General features: G+C 51.9%; 1 protein-coding gene across 1 annotated transcript in view; it reads left to right on the forward strand.

Annotated features, from left to right (window-relative positions):
- Positions 1 to 2100, forward strand: part of LOC101011933 (putative EP400-like protein) — a 45240-nt gene extending 43140 nt beyond the window's left edge. The window contains 1 exon segment of the mRNA XM_017946360.2: positions 266 to 2100. The gene's annotated coding sequence lies outside the window, so the exon portion shown is untranslated.
- The last annotated feature ends 10392 nt before the right edge of the window (positions 2101 to 12492 follow it).

Here is a 12492-nt window from a genome sequence, read left to right on the forward strand (position 1 = left end):
GAGCCTCATTCCTTGCACCTCCCCCTTCTAAGCAAATGGAGCAGAGACCACAATACCCCCCAGCGAGAGCTGCTTGCCGCTATTAAGGGGAGATGCAGCATGGGCATTATTTCTCCTTTTTAAGGCAGCAGGCATTTCCTTTACTGTCATTGCCATGCAGTTTACTCCTCTGAGCAAATCAGCGGCAATGATGAGTGTGAGATGAAGCTCCTTGTCTACATGTGCTTCATGTGTCCTGTGTGCTGTCTCTCTCCTGTCACCACAGGGGGCCAGACTGGTTGCAGCCTCTGCATGTGCAGCATCTAAAAGCTGAAACACCACCAGCAGCAGCAAGCTGTGCAGCCCTCACACCCCAGGCCTCTGCTGCACAGCAGAAGGTAAGTGGCCACTTGGCTTTGTGGGAGCTGCATCTCACACTCATCGTTCAGGCCCCTCAGGCCAGAGTGGGGCTGGACTCAGCCCCTTCCTTTTGGAGGCAGCCTGATGAGCAGAGCTGAGGAGGCTCCTGGAGGTGGGTAGGGGCCGAGTGTTAAGGAACTCAGACCCTGTAATTTTTACATATATTTGCTCTCTGGGGGAGAGCTTGCTTTGCTGTAGAGTATAATTTTTCAAAAATATTTACAATGATTTCTGTGAAAAATCACTCTGACAAGGACTTCTATTTCTGGTAATATGGTAGCTGAGAGAACCTGAAAATCTATCTCAACAAAACATCTAAAATGCCGGATTTTCAAAAATTGCCAGGTAAAATATATAAAACCGTGAATGAGTCTGCAGGATAGTGAGTCTATAAACCAGGTGAGGGCTGAAGTCTAAGGAGGTAGGTCTGTGCTAAAGACACTCTGTGACCTGGGTCCCCATGGACCCAGATGACCTAGAACTTTGAGGTGAGTTTCGGGAGCAGTCTGGAGAAGCCTTGGGCCCAGGGAGGTGCAGAACCAAATTGGAGACCCCCATATAAGGCTGGGCTCACAAAGGGATACAGCAAACACTACCAGGAAATGATGAAGTGGGCAAACTACTCCTCTAAGCTTCACTGCAGGAACAGTATCTCACTTGGCCATGGATGTGGATGGAACATCTTTAAAAAGTCCCTCCTATAAATTTATGGCCCCTGGCTAGCACTCTCCACCACAGGTGTAGGGCCAAAGTTCATATTATTTACATGTTCAAAAGAACTGCAAACTGTGAGTTTTAATTGCAAGCATATCTGGATCTATAGTGCCCCAGGCCTCTGCTAGAATGTACATTCTTGCAGGAGGAACCCCCAACCTAGGCCTCAAAGAATTCCAGCCAGCAGGATCCCTAGACTATAAGTTCATAGTGGAAAATCATAGCACATGCAAGAGAAGGGGCCTCAGAAGTGATGGCCAAAAGAACCACACCTACAAAGACTCAGATGTTAGAATAGGAAATGCAAATATGTTTAATGTGTTTGAAGAAACAAGGAGAAGCTAAAAAGCATGAATAAGAAGCAAGAGATTATCAGAGGCTAAGCAGACACTAAATGAACCAAATAGAACATCTAAAAATGAAAAATGTAATAACTGAAATTCAAAACTTAATGGAAGTAATCTTGATCCCTACCTCACACCCCATAGAAAATTAACTCAATGGATCATAGACCCAAACATAAAATTCAAACTATGAAACATAGGAAAAAAGTTTTGTGACTATAGATTAGGTAAACATTTCTTAGATATGACACCAAAAATAGAGCCTATAAAAGGAAAAAATTGGCAAGTCATACTTTAATAAAATTAAACCTTTTTGCTATGTGAAAACCATTGTTTAGAGAATGAAAAGACAAGTTACTGGGAGAAAACCTTTGCCAGTCATGTAGCTGATTAAGGACATGTAAACAGAACATACAGAGAACTGTCAAAGCTTACTAATACAAAAACAACTTATTTTGTAAAGTGGGCAACAGATTTGAGCAGACACTCCACCAAAGAAGCTCTCTAGGTGGCAAATAAGCACTGTCCTCTGGGAAATGCAAATCAAAATCACAATGAGAAACTACTGCACACCCGTGAGAATGCCTTAAAGAAAAAAAAAAAAAAAAGACCAAAACTAAGTGCTAGTGAGGGTGTAGAACAACAGAAATTCTCATACCTTGTTGGTGGGACTGTAAGATAGTGGAGCCCTCTGGAATCAGTTTGGCAGTTTCTTATAAAATAAAACAATCATTTACTGTATGACCCAGCAATCCCACCCCTCATTCTTTACACCAGAGAAATGAAGACATATGTCCCAAATGATAACCAAATACTGTAACCACAATGAAAAACACAAGTGTTCATAGCAGCTTTATTCATTTACCTAAAACTGGAAGCAACCCAGACACTCTTCAACTAGCCAATGGGTAAACAAATGGCGGCCCACTGATTCCATAAAACAGCACTCAGCAGGAGAGAGGGCTGGACCACTGATGCTGGGGGCAGCAGGGATAAGCCTGAAATGTCTTGTGCAGAGTGAAAGAAGTCACACTTAGAAGGCTGCAGTTTTTGTTTTTATATAACATTCTGGAAAAGGCAACACTATAGCAACAGAGAAGAGATCTGTGGTCACCTGGGCCTGGGGCAGTAGAAGGACTGACTTTCAAAGGGGCAAGAGGGAATTCTGGGGGGCTGTGGAAATTCTGTATCTTGATGCTGATGGTTGTTACATGGCTGTGTGCATTGATCAAAACTGAAGTATGCATCAGAAACAGCAACTTGGACTGTATATAAATTATACTGCAGTGTTTTTGTGTTTTTGTTTTGAGACGGAGTCTTGCCCTGTCACCCAGGCTGGAGTGCAGTGGCACGATCTCGGCTCACTGCAAGCTCCACCTCTCGGGTTCACGTCATTCTCCTGCCTCAGCCTCCCGAGTAGCTGGGACTACAGGCGCCCGCTACCATGCCCGGCTAAATTTTTTTTTGTATTTTTAGTAGAGATGGGGTTTCACCGTGCTAGCCAGGGTGGTCTCAATCTCCTGACCTTGTGATCCTCCTGCCTCGGCCTCCCAAAGTGCTGGGATTACAGGCATGAGCCACCACGCCCAGCCTATACTGCAGTTTTAAAAAACTTAATGGAGGAGTTAAACAATACATTAGGGAATTTGTTAGCTGCAGAGAGATCTGGAGAAATAATCGTGGTGGCATGAGACTAGGAAACAAGACAAAGAAGACAGGCTGGCTGCAGTGCTCAGGCCTGTAACCCCAGCCCTTTGGGAGGCCAGTATGGGTGGATTGTTTGAGCCAAGCAGTTCAAGACCAGTCTGAGCAACATAGTGAGACCCCATCTCTGCAAAAAATAAGAAGAGGGAGGGATGAGAAGATCTGACATTCAACTGAGTTTCAGAAGAGAATGAAAAAAGAAACTATTCAAAGAGTGGATGGTTGAGAATTTTCCAGAATGGGTTTAACTTACCAGTCTAAAGACTGAAGAAATACAACAAGTCCCTAGCGGGATACAAAGATATCTGTGCCTGACACATCTGGGCAAACTGTGGCACTCAAAGCAGATGAGAAAACCATGAAAGAACCCAGGAGGAAAACAGATTTCTCACAAAGGAAAGGCGATTCCATGGACAGCTTCCTTCTTACTAGGAACTGTGGAAACCAGAAGTAGCTTTAAAGTGCTGGGATTAAACTGTCTTTCAAGGATAAGAGTGAAACAAAGACAGACAAAAACTGAAAACGTTTGCCACAAACAAACTCACCTTAAGAAGGCAAATGGCCCTCGATGTGGAAAGCAAAGTGCAGGGGACAGAGGGCGTGTTGGAGAGTAGGCAGTGATGCTCACCGGAGGGTCCCCCCGGGGCCAAGGGAGGGGCTGGGAGCCATGCACGGTGAGACTGGAGCATGAGCCTGAGGACAGCAACAATCAGTTCACCACCCCAGGCTGCCAGAGTGTGGCTCTGCTGATCTGCCCCTCATGCTGAGCTGCACAGATGCAAAGACCTTCCAAACACAGTCACAGGACCTTAGGAATGTCTCCAGAGCTTCCGTCATCATCTGGGTCTTCTCATCAGCTGCTGCCTGGTGAGGGCTCTGCCAGAGGACAGCCCTGAGTGCCGCCATCAAGGTTGAGGAGGCCACGTGCCACCCACAAAGCTGCCTGCAGGCCGGGAGGCTTCTCTTCTGGCTTTGGGCCACGTGTGAAGGAGAACCTGTCAAGCTCTGACTGGTGAAGTCTTCAGAAGAGCTCAGAGTCAAGTGGCAGAACTCCTGGTGCCATCTGCTTGATGATGGGCACGGGGTTTCCTTGGTGTTTTGATCTATAAATACAAAAAATAAGAACAGCGCTGATGCTGAATCTATGTCATCCCATGGATGGATGAACTGATTGAAAAAAAATCAAATAGCCTGATGTTGAGAGTCAGAAAGGCCAAAGGGATCGTGACCAACTCAGCATTCCACTGGAGGCTATATGATCAAACAGCAAACCGTTTATCATGAATGTAGGATGTAAGTAAAACTCATGACTGCGTCTGCTGCCAGATTTGCTGAAGGTGGTCACTCCCTGGCTCCGGACTCCTTGAAGTTATCTACTGGGAAATCTAGCACCTATTGTTCGAGCCTGCTGTGAACCAAACGGGCAGACTGCCAATTACCTGACAATCATCCCTCCCTTTCTCACTGTCTCTTTTACCAATCAATACGGAGGGCTGTGTAAAGCTCAGGGCCCTTGTCCACTAGAGGCAAGGTGCCCCTGACCCGTTTTTCCAAATATACTCTCTTGTCTCTTGTCTTTTATGCCCACGTTTGCCCCCTTTGTTCAGTCCACCAGGGATCAAGGGCGGTTACAAGTGGCGCCCTGAACAGCGACAGAATCAGGCAGTTTACAGCCTGATCCATCTCACTGGGGTTAAATTTCACTTTTTATATTTAGTTATTACCATGCTGATGTTATTTTGTAATATGCTTATGTTATTTTGACTACTTGCATACCAATACTAATTGTAATGATTTCTCCATCGGGATCATTGTTTTTTAACACCTAGAGCCTTGTGATCAATTTTTGTACACATTTCTGTTGCACAGAAGTGTATGGGAGCTGTCAAAGGATTCCAAGCATAAAATACATTAGGACTAAGTCTGTGGGAGAATGGAATGGGAATACAAAATCAGAATAAGGAGTGTTGCAGAACTTGGGTTACTAAAGAGCAGCTCAGTTGTGTGGCTTTGAGGTGCGGCAGGGAGCGGCAGCCCATGGAGGGTTGCGTGGCCTGGAGGTGCGGCGGGGCGCCGCAGCCCACGGAGGGTTGCGTGGCCTGGAGGTGCAGCGGGGCGCGGCAGCCCACGGAGGGTTGCGTGGCGTGGAGGTGCGGTGGGGAGCTGCAGCCCAGGGAGGGTTGCATGGCGTGGAGGTGCGGCGGGGAGCGGCAGCCCACGGAGGGTTGTGTGCGGTGGAGGTGCGGCGGGGCGTGGCAGCCCACGGAGGGTTGCATGGCCTGGAGGTGTGGCGGGGAGCGGCAGCCCACGGAGGGTTGTGTGCGGTGGAGGTGCGGCGGGGCGCGGCAGCCCACGGAGGGTTGCGTGGCATCCAGGTGCGGCGGGCAGTGGCAGCCCACGGCGGGTCGGGCCCCTCAGAAGCAGTTTCCTGACTTGCATGTTAGTCCCTGCGAGCTCTGTTCTCACATCCCAAGGCACAGTTTTGAACCGCAGGTGCATGGTGTTCAAAGGCCACCGGTTTGGAATATGAGCAGGGCTTTGGCCTTTTGCCTGCTGGCCCCCGAGCTGTGGGCTTGGTGGGCGATGATTCTCTCCCACCTTATGGGAAGCACTGTCACCTGGACCAGGAGCTGTAGGCCCCACCAAGAAGAGAACTGCAAGCAGCGGCAGGTGCATTCTAGAAGGTTCCTTGAGCAGGAGCGAGGCCTCCTTTTCTGCCCACAGTCACAGGACAGTGCTACAGAGGCCTTTTCCCTGTCATTTTTGCTAATGGTAGAGTCTCCAGGTGTGGTCCAGGGGAGCTGCTCCCCCAAGGCCGCAGCCCAGAGCAGCCACCACCCCCGGATGCCTCCCATGAGCCCCCAGGCCTTCCTGGAGTGGGCAGCTGGTGTTGCCTCCCACCCCTGCCCAGCGCAGCCCCTGGCGCAGGAGCCACGGGGAGGGCCGGACTGCAGTGAGGACGTCTCCTGGGATGTGCCAAACCACTGTGTGGAGCCTGGGCGACTTCTCAGGGTCTTGGTGCAAATGGCCTGGCCCAGGAAGCTGGGCCGCCTGGCTCAGAGACGCCAGACCCTGGCTGGCAATGGGGCTGCCAGGGGCGGGGACGCTGGGGGAGCTCGGGGTGTGGGCCACCGTGCTGCCTGCCCCAGCCTGGCGGCCTCTCCGTAGCAGAGCTGAGGCTGGGCCGCAGATGGGGGAGCCTGGATGCGCCTCCTTCCTCAGTCTCCTTCCTCAGCCACGGGAGGATGCGGTCCAGGAGTGCAGCGGGGCCTTCGAGGGGAGCGCCTTCGGGTGCGGATCGTCCCTGCCACCCGTACACTGGTTTCTTTTTCTTTCCCACGCCTTCCCACAGTGATGTGGACCCCAGCAGTGTCATTGGCAAGGGAGGACCTTGGGTCAGGGGCGCACTTCTCCAGAAACGGCGTGAGGTTTCTCTGAAAGGCCCGAGAGGCCGCCCCCACCCTGGGCTTCTCTCTGCTTAATCAGTAAGGCCGGGGAGTGCCCGGGGAGCCGCAGCAGGTGAGCCACACGCAGGTGGCTCACACCACCCACTGCCTCCCTCTGGGCCTGGATGGGCACAGCTGTGCTCTGGGGAGGCTGTGCCCTCCTCTGCTCCCTAACTCCGCGGGTGTGGCCAGTTTTGCTGACTGTGCCTGCTGCCTGGTCTTGTGCCACCTTCCAGAGGCATGACTGCCACCCTGACCTGGGCGGGAGCTTGGGGATGATTCTCCTCCTGAGGCCTGGACGGGCCTCTCAGGTCTCCTGCGGAGACCAGGCCCAGCTGAGCCTATGGGTCCACCTCTCAATTGCCCAAGTTTGCAGCTATCCAGTGACAAGGACCATCTCCTTGGAACCGGGGCTGATAGGGGGCCTACGACTGTTTGAGTGGGGGTGGCTGTAAGCCTTCCAGGCCCGGGGCCCTGCCTATGCCCTGGCAGGTGGACTCGCTCTGCCTTCTTTTTTTTTTTTTTTTTTTTTTTGAGACAGAGTCTCACTCTGTCACCCAGGCTGGAGTGCAGTGGTGTAATCTTGGCTCACTGCAACCTCCACCTCCCGGGTTCAAGCAGTTCTCCCGCCTCAGCCTCCCGAGTCGCTGGGATTACAGGCGTTCGCCACCATGCCTAGCTAATTTTTGTATTTTTATTAGAGACGGGGTTTCACCATGTTGGCCAGGCTGGTCTCGAACTCCTGACCTCAGGTGATCCACCTGCCTCGGCCTCCCAAAGTGCTGGGATTACAGGCGTGAGCCACTTGTGGCCAGCCTTGCTTTGCCTTCCTGACAGTGTAGACCTCGCTCCTGGAGGGCTAGACTCCTCCAACTCGCCCTAAAGTCTCTCAGCAACCAGAATGCACAGGGCTGTCCGGAACACTCATGTCTGGAAAGGTGAAGGAGGGGTTGGCCACCCCTCCACAGCTCACCGTCTTTCCGCTCCTTCTCTAAGGCCTGTCATTTTGTAGCAGGATGAGCCACAGACAAAACTCCTCAGATACCAGATTAAAGATGGAAGAGGTTTTTATTTGGCTGGGAGCGTTGGCAGACTCGCGTCTTAAGAGCCGAACTCCCTGAAAAAGCAATTCCTAGCCCTTTTAAGGGCTTACAACTCTAAGGGGTCCACGTGAAAAAGTCATGATAGATCAAGTAAGTGTGAGGAACATGACTGGGGGCTACATACATCAGCTAACAGAACAAAAAGTTTTACAGTGCTTTCTCATACAATGTCTGGAATTTACAGATAACACCAGTAGTTTTAGTCAGGGGTTAATATTATTATTATTATTTTAACCACCAGGGCCAGGTAGTGGCGCCAAGGTCATCTAACTATTTATCTTCTTTCTGTTTCTTTCCAACTTTTTGCTTTCTCCCTTTTCTCCTGTTTTATAAACTAGGGAAAAGGGGAAGTGGGGGAGAAGCTGGGAAGGACAACAGGAGGAGTGGTGTTCTTATTCCATCATTTGAGTTCTAGATGAATGCCCAGCAAGTCACAGTTCAGGCCCAGCAGCCGACCAGCCAACAGCCAAGAGTGGCCTATGGTGAGTGGCCTATGGTCCGCGGCCCGCCAGGAGAGGGTGCCTACGCTCCTCCCACCTCCCCAGTGTGCCCCGGTGCCCGCTCCTCCCACCTCCCGAGTGTGCCCCGGTGCCCGCTCCTCCCACCTCCCGAGTGTGGCCAGGCCCACATCTCATGTCTGCGCACCCAGCGGCACTGAGCCATTATCAATCCCCGATAAATGGCAATCATGGTGAGGTAGTCTTGTGGTCTGGGGTCAATACCAAGGTTCTTAGTTTCATGGCCAAGGAGATCGAGGTCGCAGACACACAGCACTACACACACGAGTGAGTTTGGAGCAGACGTTTAATAAGCAAAAGGAAAGAACAGCTCTCTGTCACAGAGGGGAACTGAGTGGGCTGCCAAGTTGTAGTAAAGATGTCAAGGCTTTTTTGTTTGTTTGGTTTTTCATGCTGCCGCCCAGGCTTCAGTGCTGTGGCGCGATCTCGGCCCACTGCAACCTCCACCTCCCGGGTTCAAGCGATTCTCCTGCCTCAGCCTCCTGAGGTACACGCCACCACACTCAGCTAAGTTTTGTATTTTTAGTAGAGGTGGGGTTTCACCATGTTGGCCAGGATGGTCTTGATCTCCAGACCTTGTGATCTGCCCGACTCAACCTCCCAAAGTGCTGGGATTATAGGCGTGAGCCACCGTGCCCGGCCTGTCAAGGTTTTCGTAAGTGGGCTAGTGATGAGGGGCTGGAGGAGGGATGTCCTGTCCTCCCAGGGCCCAAGGATTTAGCTGGGACCAGGTGTGGTATCTGTATAGGGAAGAGTTCCTCTCAGACTCTTAGTCTGTTGCTCTGTGACGCTTTTCTGGGAGGTCTCTGGGTCTGTTCCCAGACATCTTCTTGGGGCTACAGGCACCCCGGACAGTCTGCTTTTAGTTTCCCTATCTTAGAGTGCCTAAAGGGAATGTGCTTATTAGGGCCCACTGTTTTACTGGGGCCCGTTGTGTAAGTGTGAAGTTTGGCAATTACCCAGGAGACTCCCCGCTGACTCCTTCTCTGCCCGAGCTGTCTCGTCTGTGACTTACGGTCTGCTCTTTCAGCCTGCTTGGTGTTAGAGAAGAAGTGATTTTGAACTCAGAGGTTAGAAAGGGAGCTATTTTTGTTAAAAGGCAAGTTTTCTGCCGGAGACTGGCTTTACCCTACCTAAACCCTTTCTTTCTGCCTCCTATAACAGTTGCCTTTGCATTCTGCTGGCATTTGTTTGAACACAGTCCATAGGTTCAGCGATTGCGTCTCTAATCAGCTGCCAGTCCCCATCCCAGACATTCTTTGGATCCACGCTGAGGTCTGAGTTGAGGGAGGCGGGCTGGTGTTTCCATCCTCACAACTCCAGTGAGCCGGGCATGGCCGTGGCCTGCGTCTCCCTGGTGGTTCGTGATGTTGGCATCGTCCACCTTTTTCAAACAAAGTGCTGGACTCAGAGAGAATTCACACACTGTATCCACCCAGTCCATGGTTTTTAGTAAAAGGTTTATAGAGGTGAGCAGCCATCACCACACACAATCTAAGAACATTCTCATCATCCCCAAAACAAACCCCACCCACTCCCAGCCACCGTGTCCCCAGCCCCAGCCCCCACTCCCGGCCCTGGCGCCCTTTAATCTCTGGCTGTGCCTGGGACACTCCCTACAGCTGGAGCCTTCCTTCATTTAGCGTCAGGTTCCGGAGCCTTCCTTCACTTAGCGTTGGGTTTTGAGTTCATCCACATGGTGCCTGTGCTGGTGCCTCACTACTTTTTCTCTCCTGGTGTGGATTTCCCACGTTTTATTATCCATTCATCAGCTGATGGACATGTGGTTAGTTTTTAGTTTTTGGCTACTGTGAACAGTGCTGCGGAGAGATTTGCGTACACGTTTCTGTGTGGACATAGGTTTCACTGATCTGCGGTGTACAAGGTGCATAGGAGGGAAGTGCTGGGTCATAAGTGACTCTGCATTTAACGTCCCAAGGCTTTGCCCAACTGTCTCCACATGTGACTTTCCCACCAGCAACACGTGAGGTGTCCACTGAACAATCACAAGGTTCACAAATCTGGGGAGGAGAGCTCTTTTTTTTTTTTAAACCAGCTTCAACGCAGGTGGACCGAGCTGTCTCTTAGAAAGGGTTGCACCCTGCAGGGTGGCTGTCCTGCCAGGCTGGGAAGTGGAGCCTCCGGCAGAGACAGAAGCAGGCACTTCCGAAGCGAGGAGGCTGTGGCGGGTGTGTGCCCAACAGCTTGGCCAGGCGCACGTGTTCAACAGGTCACAGAACAGGTATGAATATTCACAAAAGGGGAACATGGACGTGTGTGACAGGCAAACATGCATGTTACATGGGTCCCATCTTCACCTTGGGGTGGAGGCATCACATTCGAATGCATTACGGATAATTAGACCGTGCATGCAAAAAGCCGAAGTGGGGACGGGAAGGCACTCTGTGCGCAGCCTCCACACCAGCCAGGGCCACGCACACTTCGGTGCTCTCTGATCAGGAGAAAGTCACCGCCGTCAGCCTTGTGTCCTGATCAGGAGAAAGTTAGCGCTGTCAGCGTTGTGTCGTCACGGCTGTAGTCGTGGCTGGTGGAGCAGGGGTCGGTGAGTCCGCGTGTGTGAGCTGGGTAAGCTGCAGTTGCTTCAACATTGCTCGTCTTGAGGCCAGAGCTTGCTTAGGTGCTGGAGAGAAACATCTTGTGGCCTCAGAACACGGTTTATTCTGAAAGTGTGGGTGTATGACTTGAACCTCACACAGCCCAGCCTTAGGTCCTGTTTGTAATTTGGCATCTGATTGCCATGAAGACTCTGTTCTGTCAGTCTTAGGGTCCCTGTTTTAACAGAAGGTTCCGGTTTTTTGCATCTCCACCCACGCCTACCTTCTTGGCCATCCTTGTGGGTGTGCGGTGGATCTCGCTGTGGTTGAGCTGCATCTCCCTGAGGAGTGGCATGGAATGCGTCTCCGTGGCTGGCGAGTGGCATGGAATGCGTCTCCGTGGCTGGTGGCCACTGCCTGGCAGTGCCCCAGAGAGCTTCCGTCAGGCTGAGCCTGGGGAGGGCGGGGCAGGGTTGTACCTCAACCACCACGGGCCGGTTCTGGGCTTGCTCCTGTCTGCCCTAAGTGTCCACAGACTTTCAGTGGCTGGTGCTTTGCTGATGTCACCAGCCAAGCCTGTCTCACTGTGGGGTCAGCAGAAGTCAGTTCTCACTGTCTTCCTTGACCAAAAACCAGACCACATCAGTGGCGGCTATTTATCTATCATAAGCGGCATTTTGATAATTCTGGGTATGTTGCTTTCTAAGAAATGAGGGAAAACCAACGTGCTGGGAATTAGCTGATTCCAGCCTCTGCAGAGGCAGCATTTCCCGTTTCACTGCTTTGACCCCCTCTGAGGTCCAGTCCACCTCGGGAAAATGACGGCAGTGTCGAATTCTCTGTTAAACACAGATCGATCTGTTCATCATACCCTTTAACACACAGGTTCAGCACAGCCGCTGGTGACGTGTCAGATCACAGTGGCCAGTAGCAGGGGCACGTGCATCCAGCAGGCACAGCACAAGTTACTACAGCAGTGTGTCACCATGGTTGGCTCACAGACGCCCATGCTAGGGGCACGGAACCCTGGGCAGCTCTGGACGCTGCAAGGCCGAGGCAGCAGCCAAAGCCCAGATGCAGCCTCCACTGGGAGGTTCCGGGCCCCAGCAGAGGCAGGGGCAGGCATGGGGAGTGGGGTGGGAGTCACCCAAGACCTCAGCAGGGCGGCTTCCTTGACGTGTGCCCCGACCAAGGGGATTCAGCACATGCTCCAGGCGAGGAGGGCGACCCCATTCTCATCCCCTTTGCTGTTGGACTGGGGTGGGACGTCCAGGGCTGCTGTTGCCTAGTTTTTACACTGGGAAGCTCCCAGGACTAGGACTGGCCCAGAAACCTGGACCCCAGGAGAAGCCTCTCATTGGATGACCACAGTAGACACTGGGAGGGCGGCTCTGTAGCCAAGGCCCCACGATCCAGCACACACGAGGGTGCCTCATGCAGCCTGCACTGAAGCTTGCCTTGTGTGGGAATGTTGCGTTTATATCCCGACAAAGTGTGTGCGTGTCTGGTGTGAGGTCCCCGTGAGCGTCCATCCTGCTCGTGGGATTTGACTTCTCATGCGTCACCTTGGCCTGTGGCTGGGGGACAAGCGAATGTAACTCGAGGTGAGCCTCAGTCTCAGGAATGTTTCCACACTGTCATTCTACTGAAGCAGGTATCTCCAGGCAGAGAAAGAACCACAGTTCACTCCTATTTCTTTGGATATTATC

This window comes from Papio anubis, chromosome 9, assembly GCF_008728515.1.
Source record: "Papio anubis isolate 15944 chromosome 9, Panubis1.0, whole genome shotgun sequence".
Classification (NCBI taxonomy): Eukaryota; Metazoa; Chordata; class Mammalia; order Primates; family Cercopithecidae; genus Papio; species Papio anubis.